This window comes from Epinephelus lanceolatus, chromosome 8, assembly GCF_041903045.1.
Source record: "Epinephelus lanceolatus isolate andai-2023 chromosome 8, ASM4190304v1, whole genome shotgun sequence".
NCBI classification, from domain to species: domain Eukaryota; kingdom Metazoa; phylum Chordata; class Actinopteri; order Perciformes; family Serranidae; genus Epinephelus; species Epinephelus lanceolatus.
The window spans coordinates 45,282,141-45,306,103 of record NC_135741.1 but is presented as its reverse complement, the minus strand read 5'-3'; the positions used below and the strand labels follow the sequence as shown (position 1 = coordinate 45,306,103).

Genomic DNA, 23,963 nt, shown 5'->3' with positions numbered 1-23,963 from the left:
TGGCAGGAGGAGAGCTAGTTATTTTTACTTCTAAGCAGCTGTTGGCTGCAACAGAGAGCTCATGGAGATTGCACTGATTTACATTGTGAAGCATTCAAGCTTTATTCAGTAAAAATGGGTATTGGGCGAAGGTAAATTATGACGGTCTCATGATGTGTTTAATGTAATCTTGTAAAATGTAAATTTTGGTGAGAAACTAGGGCCTAGGGCACCAAATGTGCTAGAACCGGCACTGAGTGACAGGCAAACATTTTGATTTTAAGATTCAAATAAACATTTGTGTTGTTTGTTTGTTTTTTTGACAATGCAAAGTTGCAGTCCTGCATGAAGAGCAGAACACACCTCCTGCTGCCTTTGTGAGATACTGTATTAGACAGAATCAATAACAAGTGTCACCTTTACCTCTTTTATTTTAGCACAGAGAACAGAAACTGGTTAGATAAGCCACTTGTGTTTGTGTGTGTGACCCAAGAGTGTAATTCCCACTGGGGATGGGGGGTTATCATGTTTGTTACCCTCACTTTTCAATATCCCATGTCTTTCTGCCAGTACACGCCACCATCCCACACTACCATTAAACTACAGGTCAAGGAGTCCACAGCCAGGCTACTGCTGTGATGTTCACTGCAAAAAAAGTGAGTTAAGATACTGATAAAAGTTAAGGTCCACAGTTTCGTGTCAAGACTGATTAATGCTGGACTGCACCTGAGCTGTTAGGGGTATCTGTTGGTCTCAGGTCTGTCAGTGGCCACTTAGGCTCCTCTCCATGCTACAACGAGATTCACAGGGCTGACATAAATCATTGTCTGGGTCCACAGAGCTCAGTAAATAATATAACAAGCTTTGAGGAATAGTGCAGTCCATTGAACTTGTGTTTTATTGTCACATTATGGTAAAACTGTACTAAGGGTAAATGTTACAGAAGACATTTTGACTGGTCACAGTAGAAAAAGCACAGGTGTAAAGAATCAAATGATTGATTAAAATGGTTTAATTCCATTTAGTTGCTTCAATTCAGGGCCCTGGTATTGTTCATGTTTACTAGGACTGAAGGTAGCCATCATTATTATTATTATTATTAGTGACACCTGTGCTTTTCCTGCTTTGACAAGTCAGAATGTCTGCTGTTTTCAATTGTTGTTTAACATGCCCTTCTTGACTTCCCACGGAATCCCCACTGACATCATCAGTGTCATTCCAGTTGTCGGAAAAACTGAGCTTGGTGAGATCGACCCTCAGAGGGCTGAGGGAGTGAATGAACAGCAATGGTCACTCCAGAGGTCTATATCACACACAATGCATTGCATTTATGCATTTAATGTGTGAAAATACATCCATTGTTAGGTGGCAGTAAAGAAGGAGAAAATGACAATACTAGAAAATAAATAAAATAATAAATATAAATCAAATAAATATCTTCACTTTTCAACATGCTTTTCAGTTTCAGTTTTTTAATAGGTCTGTATGTATAGGTAGACAAACGCGTATTGATTCACTCTTCTATTAGCAGAGTTTCTCAAGAAAATCTCTGATACCTTGATAAGTAACTGAAAAAATGTCATATCAAATCATTGCAATTTCTTTGTTAACTGTTGTGTAATTTTTTTTATTCCAATGTTATATGTAGGCAAATGGAAAATTTGCTGTTTTGCAAGATATCATAAACCCGTAGCAATGATAATTATAATCAGAAATTTCGAAATCAGAAACTGATGCAGCTGAAGCGTTAGTCCCGCAATTGGTGGCCAATCAATTATAGCTGGGCTGAAAGTGAATGAGGAAAGGTGCGTTCCAATTAAATCCCCCGCTGTTCCCCCACTCGCTTTCCCTTCACTCTCCAGGTGGCCTCTGTGCAACATAAGCTGTTGCATCATACCAAGGGCTGAGGGCAAGTCAATGAGGGCAAGGGGAACTACTAATCCCAGTTAAACACCCAGTGCCTTGTACTAGCCCAGTTACACATTGACAAATAAACACCTGTCTCAATTAAATGCCTGGTCTGCTTGCCAAGCTTCTTTTTTTTATATAGTTCTTGGATGTATAAAACCAGGTTGTTGGCTACCTTGAATTATGTGTCCATTCCTTGATTACCCTGTAAGTTATTCATATTCCTTTAGTCCGTAAGGGCCCTCATACCAAAAGAATCAAAAGATTTTTTATAAAAATGAATCCAGGTTGTGAGTATTGTTTTAACAGGATAAAGTGGGGTTGTGTCAGTATGGTGGAGGCCGTAATCCTTGAGTGTCAAAACTCTCTCTCTCCCTCTGATGTGTAGTTTGTTGGAGCTAGATCAAATGAATGATTCATAATTGATATATATTATCTGAAGCCTAATTGTTAAACAAGTAATATTCATATTGGTTTAAATAAATAATTTGACAGTTTTGTGTGAAAGGAATTAAAGGCCTGTCCCTAAAGACGCCTGTCCCAAATATAGGCCTGTTGATTTCAGTGATTTAAGCATATAATAGCCTGGGCTATTAACTGAAGTTTTAAGGTAAAAATAAAAACACACTTTCCCAGTTGTACTGTTTTACAGAGTGTTGGGGCTGAAAAGATAAAAACATGGAACTTTCTAGGCTGGCAACCTGCTCATTGCCAACCAGAATATGAAAAACTAATATCCAAAATGTATACAGACCACACTCAAAAAACAAGAACAAGAACATAACACACATAGCCAAAGACAAATGAATGCTGCACAGCATGATGAAAGTTCAGTTCAGAGAGTGTCAAAGAACTTCAGCAGTTCATTCAGCACACTTCATGCTGAGCAAAATGTTCATTAGATTTTAGTTACACAGCAGCAAAGGTCAAGATTTGAGGGTTTTTTTTGGGGAGTTTTTCCTTATCCGCTGTGAGGGTCATAAGGACAGAGGGATGTCGTATGCTGTAAAGCCCTGTGAGGCAAATTGTGATTTGTGATATTGAGCTTTATAAATAAAACTGACTGATTGAGGCAGACTGACAGGTCTGATATGTCTTATTCACTCAGCAGCTGACTTGTTGAATGGCGAGTGGATTTAATAATAGTGATAATAATGATGATGATAATAATAATAATGATAATGATGCTCATCACAGTGACAGTGGCAGGGCTACAGACCGTTATTTAATTGCGACAAACTTCGGCAAATGACTCAATAACAGTGGTAATACATGCAAAAGTGTGTGACCAAAGTCATGACGGCGAGGGGTGGGGGTTACGGCTTTGATCAGCGAATATAATGGGACTTGGGATGTACGCCAAACGCTGGCTCCCTTATGCAGCAGGTCCAGCTGTCGCGCCGTCACCAGAATAGGACGTCGCTTTGCGTGATGCTTCAGAGTAAAGGCCCGAACATACTCGGGCGTACTATAAGCGGAACGGACTCCGCGAGGAATGTCCGCAGTCATTCGGGTTACCATAGTCGAGCGCACTTCCGCATTTGTAGTTTCCTGTAAAAATGTCCGTGAAAAATCCCCGTGATGTGAAAAATACATGCCGAGCAGTCACTGGTGCGCGGAGCGGAGTCCGCGCGGTCGTAAAATCTGAGCTTTGCGCGCACAGGCCTTGCGGACGTCCGCTTTGAGTCCGCGCGGACCTCCGCGGAGTCCGTTCCGCCTATGTTCCGCCCGAGTATGTTCGGGCCTTAAGGCCGTCTCATGTCTCTTAATCAGCAGTCCTCGCTCCTCATTCCTAACTCCTGACTCCTTGCATGTTTTCCTAAGTGGGAGGGACTAAACAGTTAGATAAGGTGGCTAGATAAGGTGGTTAGCAGTAATTTTAAGAGACTTGGGATGCAGCCGTAGACCATAGACAATAGGCTCGTTCGAGATGAACTGCGCCTCGCCTGAAAAGCAGACGAGAGCAGACGAGAGCAGGCGGCCACAGCGGGGGGCGGTGACAAAAAGCTGCGGTGAAGTCGGACAGTTTCCCAACAGTTTCCAACAGCCTTCAGTCCATACAGGAAGTCACAGACACACACATATCCTGTCTGGAATGATGTCAATTCATTAAAAAAGTGATCAGACCCATATAGGCTATCAGTTTGTTTTCAGTCTCCAGTTGTTTTAATTATGATAGATTAATTTATTAAAATGCTTTACAGGTGATCTGTAGTTTATGTTCATGGTTTATCCTCCATTTGATATGAATTCTCCTGTAAATCAGCATCATATCAGTTTGACCTGTCCCCTCAACTACACAGGCTGAATAAACTGTGTTTGACTATAAGGTTCAAAAAATACAAGACAACAGCTTTCATTAAGGCCCAGTCAGATAAAGTCAGGGCTTCACATCTGACGTTATTTTAAGAATCCTCACATCCCACTGACCACAAGTCTCTGTGTTGCTAAATACTTCAATAATTAAACCATCCGATATTAATATAGTACAGTAGACTCTGTATAGTATATTATGATGAATGTATTCAGTCTCTGACAACTAAACTTCACCATCAGTCACACAACATGTTTTCTGTCTGCCGTACTGCACCAAGTCCAATACACAATCCTGGGTCCTGACATACTGCAGCCGGTCCGTGAGGTAGTCCAGGATCCAGGATGTGAGGTGATTAGCCACCTCTATGTGCTCCAGTTTGTCCCTTAGAAGCGCAGCCTGTATGGTGTTGAAAGCGCTAGCGAAGTCAAAGAACATGATTCTCACAGAGCTTCCAGGCTTCTCCAGGTGAGAAGAGCTCTATGCAGGAGGAAGATGACAGTGTCGTCCACCCCAATGCCAGGCTGGTAGGCAAATTGGTCTTCAGGAGGTGCGATGTTAATGCCACCGGTCTGAAGCTGCTGAAGTCCTTGGGGTGCGGAGTCTTGGGTACAGGTACCATGCAGGATGTCTTCCACAGCTGTGGTACTCTCCCCAGCCTCAGGCTAAGGTTGAAGATGGTTTCAACTATCCCACACAGCTGGTCTGCGCAGGACTTCAGGAGACTGGAGCTGATGCCGTCTTCCTCGTCTTTATCCTCCTCAGCTGATCGCTCACCTGACAGGTAGTGAAGGACAAGCTTGAGCTTGGAGATTTATGACAAGGTCAGGCTGGCGATAAGGCTTAAGTCCCAACAAATGGTGCCACCGTGTAAAACATAGCACTGGTGCCTAGATCACAAAAAATAATAATAATAATGTCCCTCCTTGAGGCCCAGAATTGTTCCCTACATCAGTGGTGCCCCTTGGTGAGTCCTAATATTGTTGTTCCCAACAACTTCGTTCTTGTCCTGCCACATTTCCCCTTGATGCTGCCAGGCACCATTCAACTATAACAGCAACATGCCAATGTGAGAGGACAGCTTCCTTTGTCAGTGTCTGATGCTGGAAGTCACTGACCAAGTGCCGAATTTCAATGACTTCGGAGTGAGACTAGGTTGGACTCACCCTGGCTCTGGGTTCATAGCTGCCTGTACCAGAGAGCACCGTGAAAGCGAAGAGTGCTCATGCTGCAGCCACATCTAGGGACCAAAATGTCCCTGGAAGTACAATGCACACTGACTGACAAAAGACAATTGTAGAAACATAAATTTAAAGGTCTGGAGCTGGGCCAGAAAGCTCGCAACCTCGTTCCCAAACAAACTTTCTTTGTTTCTATTAAATATCAAAAACTCAAATACTCAGAAGTCAAAAAAATCACTGGAGACACGTAGAATCAGGTACAACAGATTTTAATGTGCTCGCAGGCATCAGGACACATCAACTCAATGAGTCAAGCTCTAGAGCAGGACTGGAATGTCTTTGTCTGCGCTCTCGTTTTTATTGTGAAGATTTCTGCTGAGTTGTCTTTTTCTTTAATCTTTCCCCCTTGGAGCTGAAACATAATGGTGTCACATTTCTGCTGAGTCTCCACTTTTTTTCCTTTCATCCTACCCTCCATAACGGTGTCACATTTCTCCGTTCTTCCTAAAGCCAGCCTATCTACTTGCACTTGTAATGCTTTCCTGGGCAGTCTAAGACCGTCTCCTCTTACCAGAGTCATATCAGGACAAGCTGGAATTCCCCTAACTTTCCACCAGTGTTTCTGAGCCCATCCTCATGCTATTTTTAGAAATGATGCACAGTGAATCCTAGGTTCTTCTCCACCACAATGCTTAAATGCTCAATGAGTGTATGTGTGTGTCATAGGAATACATGAAATAATAAACTAGTGTGTGATTCGTCAGTGCACAGAGTACATTGCTTCAACACGTATTTTTAAAGGTCAACTTAAAGGTACAGTGTAAACACTACAGTAAATCAGTACATTACACTACATTCCCCCCTTTGGGGCTAACAAGTCCCACTAAATAGTGAGGGAGGAAAATATATATGTCCCCCCTTTTGGGACCAGAAGGTCCCATACTACAATCTACATGAATCAGCAAGCTTAACAGAGGGAAAAAAAAAATATATTCCCTCCTCTGGGACTGCAAAGTCCTACTCTACCCAAGTGATTAGCCAAACATTAAACACACTACATTCTACTGATTACAGCTTGGTATAGGCACAACAAGGGTAAGGCACTCAATGTGTAATATCACTCTGTTACAGTGTTTAATCTAAAACCTAGAAAGGTGAATGTCACTCTGTTACAGTGTTTAATCTAAAACCTAGAAAGGTGATTGTTAAGTAGTGCAACACACAAGATAAGTCACAGTGGGATACATCATCACTCCAGTGTATACATAATTATAGAACGATTACAGTGAGTGGAACACCCTAGTAATCCTGCAACGGTTGATATAGCACAGTCACTGGTTAATAGAGTCAGTGGAAACATAAGCCGACGTCCTAGCCATACGCAGACGGCGGTAAGCTGCAACTTGATCCTTCAGTATCGCGATCTCAAACTTCAACTCCTGATAGGTTGCCAGCTGCTGTTGCAGGTTTTGGTTGTCTCCTGTCAGGATGCGAACTCGAGCACGCAGGTTGATCTTCTCCTGTTGATCCCATTCATGCTGCTCCTTCAGTACCCCAGCGATTTTCCACCATCCTGCGTTTGTAGGTGTAATGGCGCAGCTTGCACAGACTATATCGCAGCTCTAGAGGGAGGCTGCACACTAGTCGATGGTAGAATTTTGCAGGAACATCATAGAGTTGGGTGTGCAGTTCATCCATGAGCTGCTTGTATCTCTCAGTGGTGGGCGTCTCGTTTTGCAGCTCTCAGAGATGTCTTTCCACCGCCTCAGGCCATACGTTATATTGGCGTTGCAACAGGACTCTGGTGGCTCGGGACAATGGTCTTGGTGGCACAGGTGTGCGTTGTCAGTTGGGTTGAAGGGGTCGATGGGAGTCCAGTTCGGGATGTTCGTCAATGGCGGCTGCATAAGCGGTGGCACGTAGGTTCCTGGCGAGGTCATCGGCGCGTACTGGTACCAATGGGCTTCAATGAGGGCTCCTCCTTGAGGCACATACGCGAATGGGGGTCAGTTGGTCAGCCTGGGAGATGGGTTGGAGTGGTCTGGGCACTCCGGCATGGCTGGGCGCTCTTGGCAGGCCAACCCTGGATTCTGCTGCTTTGGATACGGGGATCTCCAACTGCTAGCCATGCTCTGCACCTATCTATGTGTTGTAAAGGACATTGTTTAGTTCAATTCACTTCCCTCTTTTCCTCCTTTTCCTTCTAACTGCCCCGTGGTATAAATAACCTATATATGTTAATCAGTCGATTGTTAGTATGGGTTTGGTAACAGCAAGGTTTACCTGGATCTATTGCCAATTATTTGGTTATTTCTTACCCTGAATTGGCTCTCCCTCTATACGACCTCGTATTCCTCTTTCAGGTTCCCCTTCATTGGCTTATATAGGTTTAGGTTGTCAGACATATGCTCATATACAGTACAGGCCAAAAGTTTGGACACACCTTCTCATTCAATGCGTTTTCTTTATTTTCATGACTATTTACATTGTAGATTCTCACTGAAGGCATCAAAACTATGAATGAACACATGTGGAGTTATGTACTTAACAAAAAAAGGTGAAATAACTGAAAACATGTTTTATATTCTAGTTTCTTCAAAATAGCCACCCTTTGCTCTGATTACTGCTTTGCACACTCTTGGCATTCTCTCCATGAGCTTCAAGAGGTAGTCACCTGAAATGGTTTTCCAACAGTCTTGAAGGAGTTCCCAGAGGTGTTTAGCACTTGTTGGCCCCTTTGCCTTCACTCTGCGGTCCAGCTCACCCCAAACCATCTTGATTGGGTTCAGGTCCGGTGACTGTGGAGGCCAGGTCATCTGCCGCAGCACTCCATCACTCTCCTTCTTGGTCAAATAGCCCTTACACAGCCTGGAGGTGTGTTTGGGGTCATTGTCCTGTTGAAAAATAAATGATCGCCCAACTAAACGCAAACCAGATGGGATGGCATGTCGCTGCAGGATGCTGTGGTAGCCATGCTGGTTCAGTGTGCCTTCAATTTTGAATAAATCCCCAACAGTGTCACCAGCAAAACACCCCCACACCATCACACCTCCTCCTCCATGCTTCACAGTGGGAACCAGGCATGTGGAATCCATCCGTTCACCTTTTCTGCGTCTCACAAAGACACGGCGGTTGGAACCAAAGATGTCAAATTTGGACTCATCAGACCAAAGCACAGATTTCCACTGGTCTAATGTCCATTCCTTGTGTTTCTTGGCCCAAACAAATCTCTTCTGCTTGTTGCCTCTCCTTAGCAGTGGTTTCCTAGCAGCTATTTGACCATGAAGGCCTGATTGGCGCAGTCTCCTCTTAACAGTTGTTCTAGAGATGGGTCTGCTGCTAGAACTCTGTGTGGCATTCATCTGGTCTCTGATCTGAGCTGCTGTTAACTTGCGATTTCTGAGGCTGGTGACTCAGATGAACTTATCCTCAGAAGCAGAGGTGACTCTTGGTCTTCCTCTCCTGGGTCGGTCCTCATGTGTGCCAGTTTCGTTGTAGCGCTTGATGGTTTTTGCGACTCCACTTAGGGACACATTTAAAGTTTTTGCAATTTTCCGGACTGACTGACCTTCATTTCTTAAAGTAATGATGGCCACTGGTTTTTCTTTAGTTAGCTGATTGGTTCTTGCCATAATATGAATTTTAACAGTTGTCCAATAGGGCTGTCGGCTGTGTATTAACCTGATTTCTGCACAACACAACTGATGGTCCCAACCCCATTGATAAAGCAAGAAATTCCACTAATTAACCCTGATAAGGCACACCTGTGAAGTGGAAACCATTTCAGGTGACTACCTCTTGAAGCTCATCGAGAGAATGCCAAGAGTGTGCAAAGCAGTAATCAGAGCAAAGGGTGGCTATTTTGAAGAAACTAGAATATAAAACATGTTTTCAGTTATTTCACCTTTTTTTGTTAAGTATATAACTCCACATGTGTTTCATAGTTTTGATGCCTTCAGTGAGAATCTACAATGTAAATAGTCATGAAAATAAAGAAAACGCATTGAATGAGAAGGTGTGTCCAAACTTTTGGCCTGTACTGTACGTCCGTATTGTCAATCATGGTCTCATATAAATCGTTGTTCAATCTTTTGGGTGCATATGGTCTTACCCACGGTTCGTCTAGTCCCCACAATTCTCCTCTGTTGGGTAGCCTTTCCGGCTGTTGTATCAGCATAACAAATTGTCCCGTGGCCGCTCTCATGGCCCTTCTTATCAGGACCTGTATTAAGGGAAGGACGCAACAGATTATCAAGAGAATAGTCAATAGAACAAGTCCAAATATTACTCCTATAGTTCGTAAGATTTTTCCAACTTTTCTAACCAGTCAAGAATTGATGAGGTTTTAGTGTTCCAATTGGAGTGTTTTACTTGTTGGTCTCTTAGTCTACGTATGTTTTCTAAAGCTTGAGTCAGGTTGCCATCTTCACCTGTATTCATGGGGATGGCTGTACAGCACTCTTCCCCTATTATATCACAGACACCTTGGTCTGGGGCTAACGTTGTTTCGATGACAAGTCTGTTCTGCATAGTCATTAGGGATGTAGCATGGAACTGTTCACTCACACCTTCCAGTGCTGCTATAGATCAATTTACGAACCTCTGTTGATTGTACCACAAATAGTTTACCCAGCGGCTATTACGTGCTATGTACTGGGTGTTCATTATAGTCCCTACAAATGGCATAGCACCTAATCCTCTACCTGTCCCTATCCAGTCATCTCCTATGGAATATATCTGCTAGGGATCCATACCTTTGCTAAGGTCATAAATCCAAATGTGGCGTGAGTGAGATTGCGCCCCATAACGTATGAGGTTTTAGCTGTGCTGCTTACCACCTGGTGACATTGAATCTTAGCTTTTTCTACGGTTTGACACACTTTTGCGATCCAAGTCTGATTAGTTTGCTTATGGGTGGCACTTTCCTACCAGCACTGGATCAATTGTTCCGCCTCAAGCGTGTTGTTGCTGCTGCTAGTGGAATTCTCTAGCCAATGGTCGATGTCCCCTCGGGCTACATAAAAAGGAAATACAATATCTTGAGCCAAATGCACTACTGGTGGTACTTGAAATTCTTTTTTAATTTGCTCAGGAGCCCCTTTCAGACGTATTGGGCAGATTTCACTATTATTAGCGTAATTGGTTTTCCCTGCCGCCATCCACATGGTACACTGTGCAAAATAGGTGTCTCGTCATTCACAATCCTCTATACCTGGGAGGGGCCTAACTCTGGGTAGGCCTAATTATCTGTGGTAGGCTATGCACGAGCTGTTGGTTACTTGTTTGGCGGAGTACTCTAACCACTGGTAAAACACATTAGATCTCCACGTGGTAGTTCTAGTCTTGTGCTGGCGCGTTTCTGGTTCTCCTGCGGGGTTCTGATTTTAGTTCGAGCCATTGCTGAGCAAGTTCTACGGGTACTATGTGCCCGGTGTCTATGTTGGGACAACCTTCATTGTCACACCAGACTCTTGCTGTCACCATCCCCTCTGCTCTACATTGTGGTCCTATAGACCAGCCATGCAGCCTAATATTTCCTGGATCTTCCTCCAACACATCATCATAAGCGTGTGACTTATAGTAGGTCAGCTGCACTATTTCCCCGCTAGGCATCTGTCCTTGTTTTACAGCCATGGATCCTAGTGCGAGTAAACAATGGTCCATCTGCCCCTGATCCTGATCGCTCTGTTCTGCTCCCTCACTTGGCTTCACCCCTGTCATGATAAGCAGTAATGTTAGTAGCACTGCAGCTATTATCCCTGCCTGAATTCCTCCTCCTATACTGGTTTGGCCTCCTACATCTGAACTTCTCTGGCTATATGGCCTGCTGGTCTGTTGTTCCCTGTTCTGAGCCTGCATCTCCTGTGTCTGCACCCCTTGTGTCTGTGTCTCCTGTGTCTGCGTCTGCACTTTCTTGGCTCTCTGCTGCGCCTGTTTCTGTGCTGCGGCCTTCTTCTTCTTCTGCAGCTTCCTCAATTTCCTCTGCTCTTGCTGTCCTTGCGCCTTCATCATCATCCCTGCAGCTGTCAGGTGTCGACTCATGAGACTCATCACTAGCCACTGTGGAGGAGGTACTCCCCTCCGTGGTGCTCTCTGGTGATACCCTCCCTGGCAGTGACCCACTGCTGTCACTCTGGGCCCTGCTCCGATTCCGCCTGGCCACCAAGCGTGAGGATCGCCTTGTCCCTTGCTCCTGCGGGGAGGCATCTTCTGAAGGTCCTCTGGGATCTCGACTCGTCTGTCCTCTGTGGCCCCTTTCACCTGCTGGAAGATGGCCCTGGTATTGGCATGGGTCGACCCGTAAGCATTTCATGCGGTGTTATGTAGCGTTCACTAGTGATGGTCAAATGAAGCCTCATGAAGCATTTTCTTTACTTTCTGAGCCCACTAGATGGCACTCATGGCTTAAAGAGAGAGGCTCAAAGAATGGCAATTCAGTGTGCTTTCAACCTTTTGATGAACAAAAAGCGCCATCTAGTGGGCTCAGAAAATAAAGAAAATGCTTCATGAGGCTTCATTTGGCCATCACTAGCGTTCACACCGGGCGCGAGTGAAGCGAATTACTCACTCATAACGCGCCGCGCGTAACGCGCGAGTATGGACACTGGACCATTTTGTTAATTCGCGTTGTTGCATCATTCGCGCGAGTAGCGGGGAAGCCGGCTGTGCTAACTGGAGCTAAGCGAGTGCTAACGTTCATAGTACAACCATTCTGCAAACTAATTAAAGACACATATTTACAGAACTTACCAAGTAGACCAGTCTCCTCGGCGACTTTCACCCAAGCCTGCTCCTTTTTGCTGCGGTCTCTGTAGAGTAGACACGTAGTATCATATAGCTCCGGGTAGCCACTGACAACCATGGCTGAGATAACCACCATTGCTGCTTTGTACCTGCTCTGGAAGTCCCAGATGCGTCGGAGGGCCAAACGCCGTCGTTTTTGGGTTCACCCTATCCTGCAGAAGCGCATCCAGCTCAGCGAGTTTGACCACCTCCTCCAGGAACTCCGTCTGGATGACAGCCGCTTTCAGCAGTACTTCAGGCTGACTGGGGCCCAGTTTGAGGACCTGTTGGCGAGGGTTGGCGCCAGGATCTCCCGGCAGGACACCAACTACAGGCGCTCCATTTCAGCTGCAGAGCGTCTGTCCATCTGTCTCCGGTGAGTAGCAGTTTATTGTTGTGTCAACAACTGGACGTTGTTGACACACGCCAGTGATGTCGGGAGAATCTCAACGCTGATTGGCTTTCGCGGCACAGCGTCACGCGAATTCGCCTCAAAAGTTCAATATTTTCAACTCGAACGATGAGGCGTTGGATGCGAATTTTGCGTCTATCGCGCCATGCTAGACGCCTCTATCGCGTCCATCGCGTCTTTTCATTGACTTTGTATGTAATCTTGACGCGCGAATTTGCGAATTCACATTTGGTGTGAACGCAGCATTAGATGCGTGATTCTGCTGGCTTGTGAGCGCATTGACATTAGTGCAAGCGGTAAAGCATCCACCCAGTTAAGCTTGTCCCCACTATCTTCTACTATTTTAGCTGTTTTTGTTTTCAGAATCCCATTTGCTCTTTCTACTGCCCCCTGTGATTGAGGGTGGTAGACAAACTTTTGTTTGATAGTTGCTTCAGTGTTTCTTGTATTACATTATATACAAAGTGTTTTCCGTTATCCAATGATATGGTGTCCAGCATCCCAAATCTCCGGAAGACTTCTCGGCAGAGGAATTTTGCAACTGCTCTGTGATCTGAATTGGCTGTGGCTGTTGCTTCTACCCATCGGCTGTATCTGCATATGACTAACAAGACGTATCTCATTCCTCTTACTCTGGATTGTGCTCCCATGTCTATGTAGTCTAACATGAGGTGTCTAAAAGGACCGTCTGGAGGTGGTATATGCGCCAGTGGGGCTGTAAAAACTTTCCTGATGTTTTATCTCGCGCAAGTATCTCATTCGCTTAGTACTCTATCTACCGTGGCTGCCATGAATGGTGACCACCATGTTGCTTGCAATTTCCGTAGGATCTCCCCCCTTGCCCAATGGTCACTACCATGCGCCCAAATTATAGCATGTCGCAGCAACATGGTCAGTAGTACAAAATTGCCATGACTATCTCGCCAGAGACCATTTGTTGGCCCCTGTGCTTGTGTTCTGATGGCGCCACGCTTGATCCACAGTCGTTTTTCAGCCTTACTTACTCTGTTTTGCGCAGCTACAAGAGAAGGCATGGTAGTGAGGGGTTCACAGTCTTGTATGGTTAATATGGGTACCATTACTGCACCTATTGCTGCCTGTTTGGCTGCTACATCAGCTAGATTACTACCCTTGGCTATCAACGAATCAGTCTTTTGGTGGGCTGGACATTTGATTATGACTAGGGTTTTTGGGGAGGAGCATAGCCTCCAACAGGTCAACAGTGGCCTCCCCATGTGTCACTGGGGTGCCGTCTGCTCTGCGAAACCCTCTCTGTTTCCAAATGTTTGCGTGGATGTGGCACACTCCATATGCATATGTTGAGTCTGTATATACATTCAGTGACTTTCCATTTGCTAATCTACACGCTGCTGTTAGAGCTTTTATCTCTGCAAGCTGGGTGGAGCAGGGCTGAGCAAGTTTACATGATTGTATAGTCACAAAATCCTGATCGTTGTTGAGCTGTACAATTCCATAGACTGCATGACTACCTGTGGCGTCCTGAAAGCAGGAACCATCAACAAACAATGTGAGTGCAGCTGAAATGGGCTGATTGTGCAAATCTTCTTGAGCGTGCATAAATTTGTCTGTGTCATGAAGATGGTCATGTGGTATACCTTCTGTGGGTAGAACCATTTTGGTGGCCGGATTAATGATAGTACATCGTTGAATGTTGAGCTCTTGCTGCGGACAGGATGACCTCATATCCTGTGTGTCTGGCTTGTGTCAAAACGAATCTGGGACTTGTCAGCAGGGCATGAAGCTGGTGAGAGGTGTACAAAGTTACAGGATGTCCCACTGTTAACAAGGATGCTTTTTGAAATGTAAAGACAGCTGCGGCTAGCCCCTGATAACAGGGAGGCAAACTGGCCTCTATGTTATCAAGCTTAGTGCTGTAATATACTAGTGGTTGTTTACCTGTGGGTGTGTCTTGCATCAGGACAGCACACGCAAACCCAGATTTCTCTGCTACGTAGAGATGAAAAGGCTTGGAGTAGTTAGGAGTGCCTAACGCTGGAGCAGACTGCATGTCTATTTTTAAGGCTTGGAATGCACCTTCTGCTTCCTCCGTCCAGGACAGCTGTGTTGTATTGTTGGTCTGTCCTGCTGCTCTTACTAAAGCTCTGAGTGGAGCAGTTTTTATAGCATAGTCACAAATCCATGGCCAACTGTATCCTGTCATGCCGAGAAAAGACAGCATTTGGCCCACCGTCTGCAGTTGAGGAGCCTTACTTACTGCCTCTATTTGAGATGGGGCAATGCACTTTTTATCCCCACTCAACTGTCTGCCCAAGTACTCTACAGACTGCTGGCAGAACTGCAATTTGTCTTTACTGACCTTGTGTCCCCCCTCTGCTAATGCTGTGAGCACTGCAATTGAATCTTTTTGACATTGTTCTTTTGAAGAGCTACAGACAAGCAAATCATCTGCATGTTGTAATACAGTGCTTGGCACGTTCAAATTAGCTAGGTCATATTGCTGACCTTCATAAGTGAATGCAAACAAATATTGAGAGTCTGAGTGTAGCGGTACACTGAAAAAGGCTGAACACAAATCAATGACTGTGTACCACTGTGTGTCGGATGGTATGTTTGAAAGCAACGTGTGTGAATCTGGCACATGTGGCGTCTCTGTTTCCACTACTGCATTAACTGCTAATCTGAGGAATTTGGTTTCTTGATTTGGAAAAATGGCCGTGTTGCAGGGACTTGACCAGAACTCTGGCTTTTACCAAGCCCTCAATTGTGGGTCGGATACCGTCAGTGGCATGCTGCTGGAGAGGATACTGCCTCTGGTATGGTAGGCTAGCATGCGGTTTTAGTGTGATGCGAACAGGTTGCGCTGATTTTATCAAGCCTACGTCTGTTTTATGTGCTGTCCATAGCTGTGGTGGAACTTTACTCAGCAACTGTGTGTGTTCTTCTGTGACTGCCATCTGTGTGGGAGTAGTACCATCTACAAGTACCTTGTCTGCGACTGCTTCATCACCTGTCTTAGTAGAGATTCTGATGTACTGTTTGTCATCTGAAATGTGGATGTCTTTATTCTCGGTGGGTAACCACTCTCGCACCTGCAGTGCATGCCTGACCATAGGACCCAGATGATGAGACTCATAACCTTCTGCTATCATCAGTGTAACATGTGGTGCAGAATTTGGCACCTGAATCCATCCCGGTAATTCTTCTGGGAGGCGGACGGCTGCCGCCACACCATGAGGTCCTAAATACATGTCTTCACTAATGATCAGGCATGGTTTTTTATTGAGCACTGCGTCCCAGCATTCTTGATAATCTACATGAGTCTGGTCTGCGTCATACATGAACGTGCAATGCAGTGGCAGAGTGGGAGTATGTGCTGTGTCAAAATGTAACCTGACCCCTGGTTCCCACTCAGTCCATGTCTGTTTGAGGTGAGACTCTTCTGGTCAGTTGGAGCCAGTAGACCAACGCCAGTGGTGTCTCTGTGGCATTAACGGGGCAGCTGTGGCATCGTGCTTTGTGGAGGTTCCTCGGGGAAATCTAAATATAGTCCATCTTGAGTACACATGATCTTAGTTTTGAGAGGGCACAATATATCTCTGCCTGGAAGGTTTACTGGTGTATGAGCTGAATAGAGTAGGGGTGCAAATATGACTTTATTGGCGATGAGCATTGGAACAGGCTCTGTCAGTGGTATGACTTGTGATTTCCCAGAGAAGCCTATGGTCTTGATGGATGACTTAGAGAGTAAGTAAGTAAGTAAGTAAATTTATTTATATAGCACTTCTCACAGAGAGGACTCACAAAGTGCTTCACAAGATAAAATACAAAAAATACAATAACAGAAACAATGCAAAATACACAAAAACAAATAAAAAGTAAAGTGCAGCGAAATACAGAGATGATACAATGGACAATTAATGGAACGCAAGCCTAAACACATGTGTTTTTAACTGCTTTTTAAAAATGTCCACGGAAGAGGCCGCTCTCAGCTCATGAGGTAGTGCATTCCACCATTTCGGTGCAACAGCCTTAAAGGCTCTATCACCTTTCGTCTTTAATCTTGTGTGAGGGACATTAAGTAGGAGGCCTTCAGCGGACCGCAGTGACCTGACAGGACAGTGAAAGGACACCAGATCCGTCAAGTATGCAGGTGCTTGACCATGGAGGGCTCTGTAAGTGATGGTTAGAATCTTGTGCTGGATCCTGAAATTAACAGGGAGCCAGTGCAGGGATGCCAGGACTGGAGTGATGTGAGTGAACTTATGAGATCTGGACAGAAGCCTGGTGGCAGCGTTCTGGACCAGCTGGAGGCGGTCTAATGAAGTTTTATTTAGACAGGTGAAAAGAGAATTACAGTAATCCAGACATGAGGAAATAAAAGCATGGATGATCATTTCTAGCTCGGAATAAGTTAACATGGATCTGAGTTTGGAAATGTTTTTGAGGTGGAAAAAGCAGGGGCGAGTGACAGTTTTGATGTGGTCATTGAAGAGCATGGCCTGATCAAATGTGACCCCAAGGTTTCTCAACTTGGGGCACACATTTGCACTGAGGCTGCAGCTGGCCACTTTAGATGCTGAGGCATCAGGTGCAATAATTAAAATCTCAGTTTTAGCTGCGTTCAACTGAAGGGAGTTAGAAGACATCCAGTCCTTAATTACATTCATACAATCATACAGTGAGTCAATTCCATTGGTCCTATCAGGGTTAAAAGAAAAATCTAACTGGAGGTCATCTGCATACATATGGTATGAGATACTTTCAAAATTGCTGATGACATCTCTGAGAGGGAGCATGTATAGCGTAAAGAGGATAGGCCCAAGCACTGAACCTTGGGGCACCCCGCAAGAAAGGGGGGCAAACTCTGATTTATGAGGGCCAACAGCCACAGAAAAGGATCGATCAGACAGATAGGATTTAAACCAATGAAGAGCGGTCCCTGAGATTCTTACCCTGTCCCTCAGCCTGTCTAAAAGGATGTGGTGATCAGCAGTGTCAAAGGGAAATGGGACGGGACACAACCAGAAACCAGTGAGCTATTGATTATGGAGAGCAGAGATGGACCAATAGTGCTGAAAACATTTTTCAGCAAAGTTGTGGGCAGGATATCCAGCGGACTAGAAGAGATCTTCATAGTGCACACAAGATCTGCTAAGTCTTGTAAGGAAACAGGTGAGAAATTGTCAATAATTGACTGTTGTGTGGGAGGATCAGGAAGGGAGGAGGAGGAGGAGGGTGTTATACTGGCCTTGACACTGGCAACCTTATTCACAAAATACATTAAAAAATTGCTACAGTCCTCATCAGAGGACACAGGTAGAGCAGGCGGTTGCGCACCAGTAATGCTACTTATAGTGTCAAAAATGACCCTGGGATTTCTCTTGTTGGAGATGATGAGATTTTTAAAATAAGAGGCTCTGGCTACCCTAACAACAGAATTGAATTCAGCCAACAGTTCTTTAAAATAAAGACGATGTACATGAAGCTTGCTTGATTTCCACAAGCGCTCAGCTCTCCGACATTTACGACGAAGGCAGCGGATGTCGTCGTTCAGCCAGGGAGTGGAATTAGCTGCGGGGATAGTTCGAGGCTTTAAAGGAGCAATCTTATCAAGAATAACAGTGCAGTGTGAGTTAAAAGTTAAAACTTGGGAGTCAACGTCAACATTAATACTAACAGGCTGCGCCACACTGTTAAAAGCGAATGAGAATTTCTCAGCAGAGAGGTTATTTAACATACGGGTGAGTTTTGTACGCTTGCTGGTTGAACAATCAGAAATAATAGACAAATTAAACAGGATGCAGTTGTGATCCGTGACAGGCAGCTCCTCAGAGACGATACAATCAATGTCCAAACCAAGTGTAAAAACAAGGTCCAGCGTGTTTCCCTTAATGTGTGTCGGGCCATTGACATGTTGCACAAAATGAAAAGATTCGGTGAGATTTATAAAATTATTAGCAAAGGAGTTTGTGGTGTCATTTACAGGCACATTAAAATCCCCAAGCATTAAGATTCTTTGAAATTTAGTGATGGAAGCCAAAAAGTCACTGAATTCAGCCAGACAGGTGCCATTAATACCAGGAGGGCGATAAATTAAAATACAATAAAACGGGTTAGAGCAGCCAACTTTAGAAATAAGCAGTTCAAATGAGGTAAAAGTTCCACAATTCACTCTCCTCGAGGAGAAACTGTCTTTGTACAACAAAGCAAGGCCACCACCGCGGCCAGTGGTCCTTGGGGCACATATGAATGCACAATCAGGCGGGCATAGCTCCTTCATGGACACATAATCTTCATCCCTTTGCCAGGTCTCGGTGAAAAACATGAAATCTAAATCTCTAGCGATGAAAAAATCATTCAGCGTGAATGATTTGTTGTTGATCGAGCGAGCATTCAACAATGCCAGCTTAAGAGACTTGGGACCAGCTTTGCAGACAGATTGTGATTGTGACAGTGGTTGCAGATACCGGAAATTGTGGGTTGTGTGGTTTTGACATTTGTGATGTCTGTTGTTCATTACTACGGGTATGAAGGTGGGAGATTGTGGGACAGTAGAGACTAGCCCAGTAGTTGGGGCAATAGGAAAGCAGGAGGGATTGTCTGTAGAGGTTAGTGGCAGCTGGAGCCTGTAGGGGGAGCTATGGGAGGCAATGTCTATAGAATGCTCCGTAGAAGAAGAGGCAGGCACTGAGAAGGGGGTGTGGCACGTAAACAGTCACGCATGTGTGAGTGGCATTGTGTGTACGGTATGCTGTATGTTGGCTGCTAACACGCGGCTTCCTAACTTGCTCGGGTGAAGTCCGTCATGTCGATAAAAGGAGGGGTGGTTCCAAAATAAGTTAAAATTGTCTATGAAATAAAACCCGTGGATATTGCAGGCGGTTCGGAGCCAAGACTGGAGTTGAAGGAGCCAACTGAACCGCTCTGCGCCGATGCCGAGTGTGGGAAGAGGGCCGCTGATGAAGATTGACATCCCGCAGTCTTTTAAGGCAGAAAACAGACTGTTAAAATCGCTCTTTAGCAGCTCAGACTGACCCCAGGCCACGTCGTTGGTTCCGATGTGCAAGATCAGATGTTTAATGGAGTGTGGAAATGATTGCAGTAGGTCCGAGAGTTTATCTCTGATTTTTGTGAGAGTGGCTCCTGGAAAACAGTGGGTGTTGGAATTAAAAAAGCGAATGTTCCTGGTTATTGAGTCACCCACTATGGCGGTGGTTGGGGGGAACAGTGGCCGAGGACGAGGGGGCAAGCGCCGCTGCTCTGTGGGGACTGTTTGCGGAGTGTGAGGAGAGGTCACAACCTCAGTGGTGGCTGGGGGCTCACACGACCCTTCACAGCATGGAAGACCACCGGAGCGTCTCGCCCTGAGAGCAGCCTCCTTCACAATCCTGCACCTGGAGGAGGAGGTCGCGGACCTGAACGGGGGTCCCGAAACAGACCCCACAACCCCCCGGGCTGCTGGCAGTGAATCAGTCGAAGGGCAAACAGGAGGGGAATGGACAGTTTGCAGCGGAGGGAATTCCTCAACACTCAAGATGTTATATCTGTTCTCCAGTTGGAGCTCACAAGGTGGAGCATGTATCGGGCTGGACCTCGCTCGCTTTTTTCCATGTACTGTGGACCATGGCTCTTGGTTGGGAGTGGAGCTGTTAGTTCTGAACCTCGGATTTGGACTGAAGGTGAAAGTAGCTAAAGTTGCACTGCTGCTCGCCCATTTAGGCTTGGCCCCCAGCAGCAGCCACGGGTCCTCCGCCGGAGGATGTGGGGCTGCAACTGAGGAGGCCGGCCTGGATGTCGCTGTGGCGGCTGGATCATCAGCTCGGAGCTGAGGAGCCGAGGCTGACCGCTCAGCAGGGGCCAAGCCAGTGGGGTTGGGATCTGCTGTATCCATGGAGCCGGGACCAAATTCTGGGATGGTTGAGTCCAGATCCGCAGGATTGCCAGGGGGACCAGGACCTGGAGCGACGACGGAGTCAAGCTGCGCCTCTTCATCCCTAATCCAGTAGAGGTTTGAAATGTGCTGCTCCAGCTCCGCGATCTTCTGGGTGTTGTGGATACAGCTGTCACAGTGGTGTGGAGAGGTGAGTGGAGCCATGGAAGCAGAAAACAAACTCTGTTTTGTTTTTTTTTTTTTTTGGTATGAGCCACAGTAAAAACTTAAAAACTTACAAACTTACGCACGGGGACTCCAAAAGTGTGTTGATTCAGATCAGGGTGGGTTGAGGTCTGGTAGAAAGCGGGACTTACCGGTGTGTAGATGTGAATGTGTGTCCGGGAGAAACCAGTGAGTTTCGCCAGGTAGCTGCAGTCACTCCGGTGTCCAGAAAATGGCACAGAAGGTGTAAAAAGGCTTCTGGGGTGGCCGAAGTGTTCACAGGGACTTTCACTCTCAGGCAGGCAGTATAATTGTAGTTAATCCAGTTGTAGAGCAGAGAAAAACTAGATTGTTGCTAAAAGTTAGTGAAACTCTAATGAAGTTTGGGGTGCGGCTGTGTCACCAGTCACCCGTGTCCAAAAAGCTCAAAATCCGCTGATCAAAAACACAAGATCAGCCATCCGGCCAAACGAACAGACTTTAAACAAATAAAATCATTAAAAGTAGTTCATTAGACGTGGCTTAAAACTGGTTTAAAGTTATAAATTAAGAGCCGAGGTGACGAAGGACGCCGACTCAAGCAGGAAGCGGAAGGCGGCAAAACTCTGTGTGATGACGTAAGCAAGAGGGGGAGTTTAGAGCCTTCTTTTCCAGTGCATGAATATGTAGCCCCTGTGTCCACCATAAAAGGATATGCTTGTTCGTGGTTGACAACAGGTATATTTGGTTCATCATGTGGCTGTAATGAAATGACTGGTGACATTACTTCCCCCTCCGGCTTCTCTGGGCAGCCCTTCCATAGGCACCCTGTCTCCGTGTTCAGCCAATTTTCTGCTGGACCTTCCCATGGATTGACCGGACACTCCCTACGTCGGTGGCCGGGCTGGTTACAACCCCAGCATAGATAGTCAGGTGCAGCAGGATTCACTCCTGGATATCCTGTGTTCATTTCCTGGGGGCCTGATTGCTGATAGGGTGCGGCTTGCTGATAGGTTTACTGTTTCAACTTTATTTATATTTATATGGCACTTTTCATACGACAGTAACACAAAGTGCCTCACAGAGGTTAAAAACAACAAAGATCCAAAACAGAAAACAAAAAGAAAAGAGAAAACCCAACCCTCCCACACCACATAGAGATACATAAATATACACATACGCACATACATACACACACACACACACACACACACACACACACACACACACTAGCTATCACTAAAGAGACATGGCCGAGCACCGAGACCCGAGGCAAGGAAAACCTCTGGGGGCCGTCCACACTGAGAGGGCCCACGGTCTACGGCCACAGGGAGCGCCGCCATAGAGACCTTCCTGACCCGGGCAGACATGAGGCTCCACCCCGAGGTGCAGTGCCCTTCAGCCACCCAGGTCAGAGCGGTCTCCCGACGGCACCCCCATCGGTAGACCAGGAACAACTCTCAGTGTGGCAGGCCCCCATGAGGAAACACTGGAGCTAAAAACTGAGGGACTAAAACAGTAAGATAGGATAAAAGGTATAAAAAGAACCAAATAAACAAAAAGCTATTTAGCTCATAAAATTGAGTTAATAGCTAGATAAGAATGATCTAAAACAGAGACATAAAATGCATCAAAACTAAAACCTATAACTAAAATAACAAAAGATAAAGGTTAAATGAGATAAGAACGTAAAAGAGGAAGGGTAAGAACATAAAATAAATAAATAAATAAATAAATAAAATAGATAGTAGATAGATAAATTGGTTATAAAAGGAATTTAAAATAGATAAATAAAGAGATCAGTTAAGAGCCTGATTAAAGAGATGAGTCTTGAGCCTCTTTTTAAAAACATCAACAGTCTCTGCAGCTCTGAGGTTCTCTGGCAGGCTGTTCCACAATCGGGGGCCATAATAACTAAATGCCGCCTCCCCGTGTGTTTTAGTCCTAACTTGTGGTATGGTTAAAAGGCCGGTGCTGGAGGACCTCAGGGTCCGCGAGGGTTGATATGGTAAAAGCAGGTCAGATAAATAAGAAGGCCCAAGACCGTTAAGACATTTAAAAACTAATAAAAGAACCTTAAAATCAATCCTGAAGCGCACGGGGAGCCAATGCAGCGATTTTAAAACTGGTGTAATGTGCTCCTGCCCCCTGGTCCTCGTCAGCACTCGTGCAGCTGAATTCTGTAATAATTGTAGATTTGAGATACTCTTTTTGGGAAGACCAGAGAGCAGGGCATTACAATAATCTAACCTACAGGAGATAAAAGCATGCATCAGCACCTCCGTGCTGGCCTGAGAGAGAAACGGGCAGACTCTGGCTATATTCTTAAGGTGGTAGAAACCTACCTTTGTTATGTTTTTAATATGTGGAATAAAACAGAGCTCAGAGTCAAAAATCAAACCCTGATTTTTTACAGATTGTGTTGGTTTAAAATCCTGTAGTTTTGGTAAAAGTTTCTCTCTCTGGCCTTCAGGATCAATGACTAAAACCTCTGTTTTGTCCTGGTTAAGCTGCAGAAAATTCGCTGCCATCCATGACTTTATGTCTAAAATGCAGTTAAAAAGGGCATCAATTGGCCCTGTGTCATCAGGAGACACGGCGATGTACAGTTGCGTATCATCAGCATAACTATGAAAGCTGATGCCGTGCCTCCTGATGACGTCCCCCCAAGGTTGCATGTAGAGATTAAAAAGAGTTGGACCTAAAATTGACCCCTGGGGGACCCCAAACTCATGGGTTCCTGAGGAACATGTATCCATACTTACAAAGAAGTGTCGATCAGTAAGGTAAGAGACGAACCAGTTAAAAACAGTACCAGAGAGGCCGACCAGGTGCCTCAGTCTGTTTAATAAAATGTGATGGTCTACTGTATTGAAGGCGGCGGTTAGATCCAGTAGTACCAAGACTGTGAGTTTATGGTTATCTAAATTGCACCTGATGTCGTTTAAAATCTTTAAAAGGGCTGTCTCGGTACTGTGGTTCATCCTAAAACCAGACTGATACTTCTCTAAAGTGTTATTTGTATTTAAAAAATCATTTATTTGGGTAAAAACCAAATACAGGCCGATAATTATTAAAAATGTTGGGGTATAAATTGCTCTTCTTCAGAAGGGGCTTCACCACCGCCATTTTCAAGGAGGCTGGGAAGACACCCGTCTGAAGAGAGCAATTCACCATGTACAGTAGCTGTTCCTCAAAGAATCCATAAAATGTTTTAAAAAACGGTGTGGGAATTGGGTCTAAAAGGCAGGTTGTGGGCTTTACTTGGGAGAAAACTCGCATCAACCAGGGCAAAACTCTCCAGTGTTTCCTCAGGTAAAAGCAATGATC

General features: G+C 45.3%; 1 protein-coding gene and 1 long non-coding RNA gene across 2 annotated transcripts in view; both read right to left on the bottom strand.

Annotated features, from left to right (window-relative positions):
- clcn6 (chloride channel 6) overlaps positions 1-23,963 on the bottom strand; it is a 178,324-nt gene that overhangs the window by 22,863 nt on the left and 131,498 nt on the right. The window lies entirely within an intron of this gene.
- Positions 5,879-20,156, bottom strand: LOC117258739 (uncharacterized). The gene is made up of 2 exons (XR_013491961.1): positions 9,494-20,156; positions 5,879-7,524 (listed from the first exon to the last, which is right to left on the bottom strand). It is a non-coding gene; the product is annotated as an uncharacterized LOC117258739 (long non-coding RNA).